Source organism: Carcharhinus amblyrhynchos, chromosome 10 (genome assembly GCF_965287045.1).
Source record: "Carcharhinus amblyrhynchos chromosome 10, sCarAmb.v2.hapA, whole genome shotgun sequence".
Lineage (NCBI taxonomy): Eukaryota > Metazoa > Chordata > Chondrichthyes > Carcharhiniformes > Carcharhinidae > Carcharhinus > Carcharhinus amblyrhynchos.
Window position 1 is genome coordinate 35,079,045 of NC_137333.1, and position 12,583 is coordinate 35,091,627.

At 44.2% G+C, this 12,583-nt stretch overlaps 1 pseudogene; it reads right to left on the reverse strand.

Annotated features, from left to right (window-relative positions):
* Window positions 1-11,450: 11,450 nt before the first annotated feature.
* On the reverse strand, window positions 11,451-11,606 carry LOC145349355 (large ribosomal subunit protein eL39 pseudogene; annotated as a pseudogene).
* Between the last annotated feature and the right edge of the window lie 977 nt (window positions 11,607-12,583).

The window sequence follows — 12,583 nt, forward strand, 5'->3', positions numbered from 1 at the left end:
GCTTAAACAGCTGTCTGCTCCATTCTCAGCAAAAAAAACCCTGGAAAAATGTGGCTGACAGCAACTGTCATTAATTTGCATAAATGTCAGAGATTTTATGAATGTTGACTGCAAAAGCACTTTAAACCCATTTAAAATCCCCAAAGGAAAACTGTTCTTCGGAATCGGATGAGAAATGAGTCTAAAATCCACTTGTCAGATTTCCAAATCTCCATGCATCAGATCCACACTGCATCATGGAACAGAAAATCTACCTGGAAGAGCATTATTGAAACTGTCACTAGGTACGTACAGTGTCACAATGTAGAATGTTATTGTACAGAACGGGCATTAAAAAAAACGAACGTATGAATTTGCTTTTGCATTATCAAATTGAAAGAAAGTTTTTACTCTGGATTTGGGTAATAACTGGCTGTTGAAGATGGAAGAATTGTATGGGATGGTGGTGGGATGGCCCATCTCAGCTACAGGAGACTACACGCAACTCTTCCCACTGAAAAAATCTTCCGATGCCTCATTAGAGATCTGACTGTCTACAGCATGGCAGCACAGTGGCAAAGTGGTTAACACTGCTGCCTCACAGCACGAAAGACCTGGGTTCGATTCGCGGCCTTGGGTCACTGTCTGTGTGGGTTTCCTCTGGGTGCTCCAGTTTCTTCCCATGGTCCAAAAAACGTGCTGGTTAAATACATTGGCCATGTTAAATTCTCTCTCAGTGTGCCCAGATAGGTGCTGCAGTGTGGTGGCTAAAGCATTTTCACAGTAACTTCATTATAGCGTTAATATAAGTCTACGTGTGACACTGATCAATAAACTTAAAGTTTAAATTTTGAGAAAATGTGGGCAAACTCCTAATTACACCTAGCCTGATTGTCATGCAGACAAATCATATAAATGACCATCAGATTTCCACAGATTGCAAACTGAAATGGATATTGGCCCGTAAACTCAGCTCTCCATTAATGGAATGGTAGCAGGGTGGTTAGCCCAAAGATGCACTGAGGAACTGCTTTCGGAGTTTCACAGGTAAGATTTGCATGGCAATTGTCCAGTGCATTGGGAACCATTTGAAAATGTGGTTTAAATTGCAAACTTCGGATAGTGCTGACTGGATTACACCAGTAGTTACCCTCTGTTAGAAGAACTATAACTACTTCAAACTTCTGATTAACTATTGTATATACCCTGACCAACACCCAGTGATGTCCCTATCTTTGACAGCCAGGGGTCTCCCACACCTCCAACTATCACTCCAATGGGTTCCCCCACTCACATGGGACTCCTCCTCAACCAACCAGGCTTGACCAGACCTGAACGGAGGACTGACACCCCCCTTGCCCCTAATACCCACCTGTTCCCTCCACTTCGGATGCCTTGCCGTCAGGTCCCTGCTTTTGTAAAGCAGCACTAAATAGCGCCCATGTGACTTCCAGCAGACAGGGTGGGGGGGTATTGCGGAGGCTGCTGTATGGGCCGTCCAGCCTGCTAATGACGATGAAATCAATAGTTTTGCATAGTTATCGGTTTCCTGCCCACAGCAGTGATCAACCCGATAGGCATCAGTGAGGTGGGTCAGGTGCCTTGATGCACATCTGAAATCCCAATTTTTGGCTGACGCCCCATTCAGTGGGGCTATCTCATGAGGCTGGAGAATCCCATCCTAGCCACTTCAAGGTGGATTAGGACAGGTAATGAGATAAATTTTTAAGTATCATCGCAAAGATGGAGAAAGAGAAAGTATAGAGGCGGTGAAGCTAAGGGCAGAAATTCCAAAATTCCACTGTCCATAATCTCCCACTGCCACTCACAACCACCACCCCCCTCCCACCCACAAACCTGCTTCTCCAAAAGCGTGTGGTATTTGCTACCAAATAAACCTGTCGGACTTTAACCTGGTGTTATGAGCCTTCTTACTGTGTTTACCTCAGTCCAACGCCGGCATCGCCATATCATGGCATAAGAAAACAACAGCACAGTGTGGGACCAGAGTCATTGATAAGACAAAAACCAGGAAGAGAGAACAATTTCCATTCCCTAAAAGATTTACTGCAACTGTTGGACAATTTTTATGACAATCCAACATGATCATTTTCTTGTTGCTAGCCCACAGATGGCCATATTTATTGATGTCACATTCACAGCTCAATAGAAAAGAACTTAGATTTAAATAGTGCCTTTCACAGCCTCCAGATGCATTTTAAAGTCATGGTTATAATTAGAAGATGTTGTCGCCAATTTACAATGTGATAAAGACGAGGAATCTAATTTAATGATGTTGATTGGGGGAGAAATATCAATGATGTCATCAGAGAGAAACACTTGCTTTTATTTGAAATAGTGTCATGGGATCCTTTATGTCCACCTAGAGGGCAGGCAGGGTATTTTCAGTGGGATTCTCTGATCTCATTCATTCTTGCCTTATTGCCAGCAAGAATGGAAAATTTGGCACTCAACCAAAACCCTATTCATAGCCACAGCACTGGAGAATCCCAGGCATCAACCAGATTGGAAGTTCCCAGCATTTAACTGAAAGGCTGCATCTCTGACAGAGCAACACTCTCTCTGTACTACACTGCAGTTCAGTTAAGTTTATTTGGGCAAATCTCTGGAGTGGGATTTGAACCTACAACCTTCTGACTCAGTGGTGAAGATGCCAGCATTGAACCACAACTGACACCAAAAGGATTTGAATGTAAGACCATTAGTGCCATCACGATTAGCCTACCATACCCTGACCATGTCCATCGTGTAAATTATGCATTTTCACTGGAAAAATTACAGGTACAGAAGCAAAACTTATTTCTATAAATATATTAAACACTCATTATAAAGTGGCCAACAGACTGTACTTAAAATATACAATTGCTATTCTTAGTTTCAGCTGTAAGCAACAAAAGTCCTCATCAAAATTGTGAAATTGTAGCAAACAAGAAAAATGCTCAAGGGGATTATGGATAGGCAATAGATGTTGGCTTTGCAAAGCAAGTTTTTTTGAGCTAATGTGTCATATCTATAATCATCTCATGTTCTGTTCTTGATCAGCAATTCACATTTAAATAACTTCGGAACTTAAGATGGAGAACTATAATTATCTCTTCAAAATACAAACCAATTTGAATTGTGGTCCTTCCATTTTTCTTAATTGGACCTCATTTTCTGGCATTTCTGAATTAGCACTCAGAGATTACTACTGTGTGCTTGTTATCTATATTTGAATACCAAAATATCATTAACTATCAACTCGATTCTCAGGAGACATTTCAAACTGTCTGTCCTTTCTACTGAAATATTTCCCATACTGATGAGATCCCAATTGGCATATATGTGGTAGGTCCATTGTTCAGATGGAATGTTAATTTAGTTAGGTGACTGTTTTCCTTGCCAACGGCTCCCCGCACGCACCTTGATTTAGTGTCAGCAACTGAGAAGACTCATGCATCAAAAGGTTAATTCAGAAATGTTTTCAGTTTTTGGGATTGTTGTATCTGCATATCTGAATAACGTTTCATATTGAACACTACCAACAAGCACACTGGCAAAAATATTTTTTTAATTAGATCAGATTTTTGTTATCGATTCCATTTCTTTCTTCATTTAACTATTGAGCACTTAAAGTTCTCAAGATGGGCCACTAGTGTCATTTTTGGGTTTAACTTATTCCGTTATCATCAGGTATCCATCATATCATAGTAATTATGGAGCACATTTGCAACTGAAGAATTAAAAAGGTTGATCCACTTTAACATTTCTTCTTCTCAGGTCTAGATCCCCAGAAATTTTCTTACCAAGAAATGCTTCAACACTTAGAATATCAAAACATATGTCTCTCTAGGGAATGATAACCAATTGTCATGAAGACATGTTTTATGACAAATAATGATATTTAATCCATTGGCTAGAAAAATAAAGCTGCACTTTAAAAAGCAGACTTTTTAACAACACAGACAGAGGCGACTTGAATTCACAGCCAAGATGGATACCTAATTTGCATTATTGTACCTTCCACATTCCTACTGAGATGGAGATGACATCTCTGCAAAAAGCTATCAAAGAAAATGCCCAGAATTTTCTCAGTTCTAATCTAATTGTCAGTTCAGGCAGGAAGAACATTTTGTTGCTTGTTAGTTCTACTGTTGGCTTTTCCCGCCGTATTTCTAAATAATACTATTTTTAAAATCCAAAGGGCAGATCCCACGGCATCACACTGGTGGGACACTGACTTCAAGGTATCTTAAAAAAATGATACCTCCCCCTTCCCCCACAGACATGGGATCCTCCTACAAACACACCACACCCTCCAGCCCTTCCCCCTCTCTCCCATCTGTGCCCCAGGAAACCCTCTCGGGATCCTGCCCCCTCCCAAACCCCTTGGACATGTGGAACACCACTCCCCCAATGACAAAGGAACTCCACCTCCTTCCAGCAGACCTCCTCAAATGAAGCCCCCCTCCCTAGCAACACCCCTGTTGATGTCAGTGGCAATGCCAGTAGGTTATGCCCAGGCAATGCTGGTGCACTACCCAGGCATGTCCCTCTTCCCCTGGGGAGTATACTTAGCTGTTGGGCTCTCTTCTCCAGGTACCTACTTGTCAGGACCTATTTGTCAGGTCATTGCAGGGGGGACATTTAAATGTGGGGAGACAACACAGCAGGCAAGTCTGTTAATGACATGGTAATATTTGGAAATGGGGTCCACATTCTTTCTGGGCAGGAACCCCACTATGTTATTGTTGTAGAGTGGGAACAATGGAAACGGGAAACCCCGCCAGTGTTAAAACTATCTGGGGACCCCCATTGGATTCTCTGCCCTTGGCAGCTTTCCTGCCCACTGAAAATGGAGGTGGCGAATCCTGGCCACTGATCTCAGAGATATGTGAATAAACCATATTTCCTATTCTATTAGCACAACAAACCATCAAACTGGATCATTGGAACAGTGGGTAAGAGGATAAGTTCCTGACCTGATCTAATCAAGTTACAATTGGGATAAGTGATTATGTTTGAATTATTGATCAGTCGGAGAGGATGGTTACATGACAAACCAACCCTTTGAGCGCATGTTTTCTCAGCAGAACTGAGGACAAGCAGTTGAAAAGCTGAGACTTCCTTTCTCTCTCCATCCTGCCAGCTAACATTTGGGCGCTGACTGCTATTGTTTTGTCCTTTTTCTACATGCGGCAGAGATTTTAAAGGAAGAACCCAACTTCATAGCGACATCTCCAGAAGGTATGTCATCCACCTCTGTACCAAAGTCCACCGAGTGAAAGCAGAAAGACCACCCAATTCAGCCTGAAACCGGCCAAGATACCAAACCATAGTGTGTAAATTCCTTTTCACCATTCTGGACTAATTCAACCATCCTTCCCTACTCTGTAATCTGTACTTGTGTGCGTGTAGGCATCAAGAGTGTGCATGTCTGTGTGTGTGTTCATGGAAGTTGGTGCATAATTTATCATGTTGTTTACATTGGTTTAAATACAATAAAGCTAACCTCCTTCTTTGTTAAACCCCAAAAAATCCATCCTATTGGTTCACAGTATGTAGGCAATTAAGTACTGCTCAATACACTATACATTATACTATACTTAATATATCATAAGATAATACATTCCACTATTATACTTAAACCAATCTAAATAAAATAGTAAATTATCCACTCTCTTGTCAAATATATCCTTTTCAATCAAAAACAAAACCTTATATGGTCAAATGAAGAGAGGGGAAAGAGGGGAACCCTATGTGACCCCTCCTCACCTGATTGTAACACAAATTTTTATGGCCAGTTGTCTCTATGTCATGCCTAGAGCAAGATGTCATAGGTATAGGTTGCTAGGTGGTAGATTTAAAACTGAGATGAGGAGCAACTACTTCTCGCAGAGGGTGGTGAATTTGTGGAACTTGCTATCTCATAGCACAGTGGAATCTGAATCATTGTATGTTTTCAAGAAGGAGATACATATGCAACTAATAAAAAAAAGGATATGGGGAACAGGTCAGGGAGGTGGATTTAAGGCCAAGGACCGATCAGCCATGATCTGATTTAATGGTGCAGCGTACCTTGAAGGACTGAATTTGCCTATTTCTGCTCCTAATTCTTCTGCTCTTATAGGTGAACAGTATCATTTCAGTCAAGCCTTTTTTTTTAGTGACCATAATATCTTCACTCAAATAAGGCTTCCCTTCTTCCTATTGTTAGGGAATGAATATACAGCCAACCCACTGATGGATACTATCTCTTCGTGGCAATCTTTTTCTACATTGTCCATCATTTCCTTTCTGTGTACATTGCTTAAATATTGTACGACTGCAAATTGTCTACTTTCCAACATTTGCTGTTTACAGCTCAACAGTTCTTCCTATTATTGCACGTTACCTAAATCTATTACCCTTGCTTCAATCATGACAGTGTGTCTTGCAATTGTGCACCTTCTTGACTTAGTACTTCATTGCATCGCTGGGAACTGAGGCTTGTCTTACTCATGATGGATCAGAAACTTGAGAAATGAGTTCTTGTTAATTTAACATATTCATAAATCACATTTTTTGAAGGTGGAATTCCAAATGAGCATTTCCATCATTGAAATATTCTTCTTACCTTAATTTTTATCTCTAAGATTGAAAATGTAAAATTGGCCATTGTTGTATCACTCCTGTGTTAAAACATTTATTTACCTAATTCCTACACTATCTCCTGGACAAGACACTACAAGGCTGTAAATGTTTTTTCCAGTTCAGTTATTTCTTGGGTTTGGAAAAGGTAAATGACACCACAAGGGCTATAGCAATATCAACTTTAGTTGTATTTACTTTTGTTTGACACTGAGCTACTGCATCACAGTGCCTGCCATTACTTACATTGGAAGAAATCAGGACACGACAGATGGGTGAGGGTAATGTGGTTAAAAATGTAAAATGGTCTAACATACCTTCAACCTGCCTTGTACATAGCTGCTGCCATTTTTACAGCAGTAAATTGTGTGATCCCATGCATCTGCTGCCCTCACACCTCTAAGTTGAAGAAGTTACAGGTTTCGAATCATAGAATAGAATAGAGTCCCTACAATGCAGAAGGAGGCCATTTGGCCCATCAAGTCTGCAATGATCACAATCCTACCCAGGTCCTATTCCCGTAACTTCACATATTTACCCTTTAACCCCGTGATACCAGGTCAGTTTAGCATGGCCAATCAACCTAACCCAGAAATTTTAAAGTTTTTAATGTTTATTAATTTGTCACAAGTAGGTTTACATTCACACTGCAATGAAGTTACTGTGAAAATCCACTGGTCACCACATTCCAGCACCTTCTCTGAGGGAGAATTTAGCATTGCCAATAAACCTAACCTGCACATCTTTGGACAGAGGGAGGAAAGCGAAGCAGCAGGAGGAAACCCATGCAGATACAGGGAGAATGTGCAAACTCCACACTAACAGTGACCCAAGACAGGAATCGAACTCAGGTCGCTGGCACTGTGAGGCAGCAGTGCTAACCACTGTGCCACTGTGCCATGGAGCAGCTGGAGGAAACCCAGGCAGACACAGGGAAAATGTGCAAACTTCACACAGGCAGTGACCTGAGGCCAGAATTGAACCAAGGTCCCTGGTACTGTGAGGCAACAGTGCTAACCATTGTGTCACCATGCTGTCTTGAAGAGCCTGTAAAAGGAAGCTTGGTAATTTGTTGAGGTGCATCTTATAGTATGCACAGAGTGCCAGTGGTGGCGATATTAAATGTTTACGGTGGAGGTATAAATGTTTCAAATAGTGAATGGGGTGCAGATTAAGCAAACTGCTTTTGTACTAAATGATGTTAAGCATCTTGAATGTTGCTGTAGCTGCACTAATCCAGTCAAGGAGAGCATTCTTCCACACTCTTGACTTGTGCCTTGTGGATATGAATGGGTTTTGGGTGGCAGGGTGTCAGTTGCTTGCAATAGAATTCCCAGTCTTTTACCTGTACTTGTTGCCACAGTGTTTATGTAGCTGGTCCAGTTCAGCTTCTGATTAATGTGTTTCCCAATGATGTTAATGGTGGGGGATTCAGCGATGGTGTCAAGGGAAGGTGATTCACATCTCACTTATTGAAAAAGGTCATTGCTTGCAATATATATGGATGAATGTAACTTGACACTGAGCAGCCAAAATCTGAAAGATATCTTGCAGCATATGGGCATGAACTGCTTCCATATTTGAAGAAGTTGAAAATTGTACAGGACACAAGTACAAACATCAGCAAATATCTCCACTTCTGACCTCAGAATGGAGGGAAGGTCAACAATGAAACAGTTGAAGATGATTGTGTCTCAGACACCACTCTGAAGGACTCCAGTAGATGATTGGCTTTCAATAATCACAAACATCTTCCTTTGCACCAGGTATCACTTGAATAAATGGAAAGTTTTCCTCTTGATTTCATTCACTTCAATTTTGCTAGGGGTCATATATGTGCTATGACCCAATTTCAGAAACTCCAAAGTGTTTTATGAAATTAGCCTAGTTCATAAGCTTTGCACTCTGAATTTTAGCACAAGTAAATCGGAGGGTGGGGGTTGAGGTGGTGGGGGGAGGGGGGGTGCGAGGAATTAATGTAGAACGTTGAACACTACAGCACAAACAGGCCCATTGGCCCACTAGCTGCGCCGATCACTTCTATACCTACTAAGCCATGGACCTATCTATAACCCCCAATCCCATTAGATCCCATATACTCATCCAGAAGTCTTTTAAAAGACCCCAGCGAGTTCACCTCCACCACCACCGACGGCAGCCCATTCCATTCACTCACCACCCTCTGAGTGAAAAACTTACCCCTAACATTTCCTCTGTACTTGCTTCCCCGCACCTTAAATCTGTGTCCTCTCGTTGCGACCATTTCGGCCCTGGGAAATAGCCTCTGAGAATCCACCCTATCTATTCCTCTCAACATCTTATAAAACTCTATCAGGTCGCCTCTCAACCTTTGTCTCTCCAGGGAGAAGAGTCCCAGCTCCCTCAACCTACCTTCATAAGGCATGCCTCCCAATCCAGGCAACATCCTTGTAAATCTCCTCTGTACCCTTTCAATAGCTTCCACGTCCTTCCTATAGTGAGGCGACCAGAACTGCGCACAATACTCTAAATGAGGCCTGACAAGGGTCTTATAAAGTTGCAGCATTACCTCCCGACTCCTAAACTCAATCCCTCGATTAATGAAGGCCAGTACACCGTACGCCTTCTTGACCACATCCTCCACCTGCGAGGCCGATTTAAGAGTCCTATGGACCTGGAATCCAAGATCCCTCTGCTCTTCAACACAGCTAATTCTCACAAGAAAAGTTCTAAGTGCTGAATTGACGGGGAAAATGGTGTAAATTACGATTTTTTTTCAGAGGTAGTTCAGACATGAATCTCCCACACTCTGTGCACTATAGAGGCCACAATCATGAATATCATTAAAAGCTTGGAGGGGGGCAGAGTCTGACAGTTCCAGAACTCTGTGCATGTGCAATGGCACCAAATTGTCAGCCTCCTGTTTGCTGGCCAGCTCAATCGCCAGCCAGCCCGGGACCACTGCAGTGCTGCCCATCCAGCCTGCCCATGATCTGATTATGGCCCCCACAAGCAATACCAGTCCAGCCCCGACCCCCTCTCCCATCCTGGAGTGTTCCTATCCCCAACCTCCCCCAGCAGTGATGATCTCTCGCACCCCTGAAGATTCCTTCTCCTCAGGAGGCAGACCCCCTCAACAGTCCACCCCCTACAGCGTGCCTCAATCACTGGCCTCCCTCCAGCCCTAATTGATCCAAACGGCAAAGCAGCAATGGGACCCCCACCCATTTCTCCCTAAGCCCTGTCCCCAGATGGCCCCACCCTTAAGCCCTGTCCCAATACACCCCACTTCCTTGGAACTGCCCAATAGGCAGTGCCAAGGAGCCCCCGGGGCATGGGCATTTTACCCCTTAGACACAGCCAGGGGGCACAGGCTCGCACTGCCAGGGTACCAATGCCCAAGGAGTACCACTCTCCAGCCGCCTGTATCCCTGTGCAGTCTCAATTGCATCCTTCACTCCAGTGGGGTCTCCCGCTAGTTCCCCAAAAGTGGAGAACTACTCTAAACCCTGCTGGAGTGAAATTGTACTGGCAGGATGGGAGATGCGATCGGCTCCAGAGAATTCAGTCTCCAGGCTGATAATAACATTTAAATCACTTTAAAAATAGATTAAAATTACTTGCCTGTGGTTCCCGCCAGTTTCCAGGATGGTCCTGACCGCACCAGATATGTGTCGCTGGGAGATGCGTGTGCGTCAGAAATGCATGTGTGAATCTCATGAATCAGTATATGCGCACATCTCCTGAATGACCCATCAAAAAATTAGCAGGTCAGAATAGGAGAACTGCCCCCATGATGTTTCACTCCAGATGTGATTCAAATGACCCACGAGGGAGCTTTTATCAAATAAAATTTATTTAAGAATACAGTTAACACATGGAAACAAACTTAGCAAGAACTTTTCCCAATTACATAGGAGCAAAAGTAATAGGGTAGTTGTTATGGGGGACTTTAACTTTACAAATATTGACTGGAAACGTTATAGTTCGAGTACTTTAGATGGGTCAGTTTTTGTCCAATGTGTGCAGGAGGGTTTTCTGACACAATGGGCCCGATTTTACCAAAAATTCGCACCCATTTTCAGGCAACTGATTTGGGTGCCGATTTTTAATCTGCAGGGGAACCTCCGAAGCCCATCCCCCTCAACCATCCTTCGCAGACCACCCCGGCAGACCCCCCACTCCCTGGGATCGGACACCCCTGGCACCCCTGGGAGGCAGGCCCCCTGGCAGGCCCTCCTCCCCACCCCCCCGGGATCAGACCCCCTTGGGAGGCAGGCCCCCCTCAGCAGAGCACAGCCCCAACCTACCTCAATCGCTGGTCTCCCTCCACCATCCTTCTCAACCATCCTTCAGTCCTTTGAGAGCCTGCAGCATCAACCTGGCCACAGATTCAGAACCACGGCTAAAGTGACCAGGTTTCACATCATTCCAGAAGAGGAGGGTACTGCAGATGGATCTCTGGCTGGGGGTGGGGTGGGGGAGGAGTGGGCTCAGATGGATCTCTGGTTGGGGGGGAGGGGGTTCTGCTGCCACTCTGCGGGCGATCCCCACCAGAGGAACGGATCCCTCCTCCAGGAGTGGACGTGCGGCTATACCATCCCACCAAACCTTCAGGATCAAGCGATTCCTCGCTAAGCCGATGAAGCAGAACTGGCCGATTCCACAGTGGATCCGCATGAAAACCGGCAACAAGATCAGGGACAACTCCAAGAGGAGACACTGGAGGAGGACTAAGCTGGGCCTGTAAAGGGATACATCACCACTGGTACACAACCAACCACACACACGTCTCCCACTCTCTCGCCCCTGCAGGGAAGAGTAATCTGTGGCTGGTAGTGTACCAGTGATGGTGTATCCCTTTACAGGCCCAACTTGGTCCTTCTCCAGTGTCTTCTCTTGGAGTTGTCCCTGATCTTGTTGCCGGTCTTCATGCGGATCCCCTGTGGAATCGACCAGAGCTGCTTCATCTTCTTAGCAAGGAATCGCTTGACCCTGAAGGTTTGGTGGGATGTCATGGCTGCACGTCCACACCTGGAGGAGGGATCCGTTCTTCCAGTGGGGAGGAGGGATCGCCCGCTGAGTGGCAGCGGACCCCCCTGTAAGCCCCACCCAACCACAGATCCATTTGAGCCCCCTCCCCCTTCCCCACCCAGAGGATGATCTGTGTCAGAGAGCCGCTCTCTCTGCTTTTGGCATTTTTTTCCTGCAACTGGTTTTAATGATACATCACACAAACAACTAAATATACGTAAGTCAAATCCACACAAATGTAATCAGGAACAGGAGGCACAGAATTAATGTTAATGGGTATTGTCCAATTCACATTCAAAGCATTCTCTCCTTGCATTTAAGCCGCGTAATAATAGAAAAAAAACAGGAATCTGTTTTTTCATTCCCTGTCTCCTTCATAAATAAAAAACACAACGTATTAATGACACCACAATAATATGTGCATTTGTCAAAGTTCCACTGACGTCAACACCAGTCAAGCAGTCCAGTGTTGGTTGTTTCTAAAATCCAAAATTTTGAAGACTACTTCTTCATCCAGAACTTGCTATAATTGTCAACTGTAAATTCATCTTCAAATTGCTCCTCTTTCATTCTAGCTGTTTTGGGAACATGTTTGCACAATCTTGCTTTCCTTTCAGCTTCTGGCAGAAGGGAAACATCGATTGGCATCATATTAATTTTTTCAGGCTCCTTGTATCGGATATTGATAGTGGGCCCATCAGGTCGAACCACCATAACAGGATACAGCCTGGCATAGACCTGCCTTCCAAAGCAAACTACTGATGTTATATTGGAGTTGTTCCACCTGGGTGCACTGACACAGGATACACAGCAGGAAGCAATCTTTCAGAAACATCCAGCTGTAAAGGCGGCACAAACTGCCACAGCCGTGCACTTCAGCCCAGCACCCGGACGCGCTGCCTCCATTTTTTTTAACTGCGCATGCAGCGCTAAGCCCCGCCCACAGAGCAGATCGGATCGG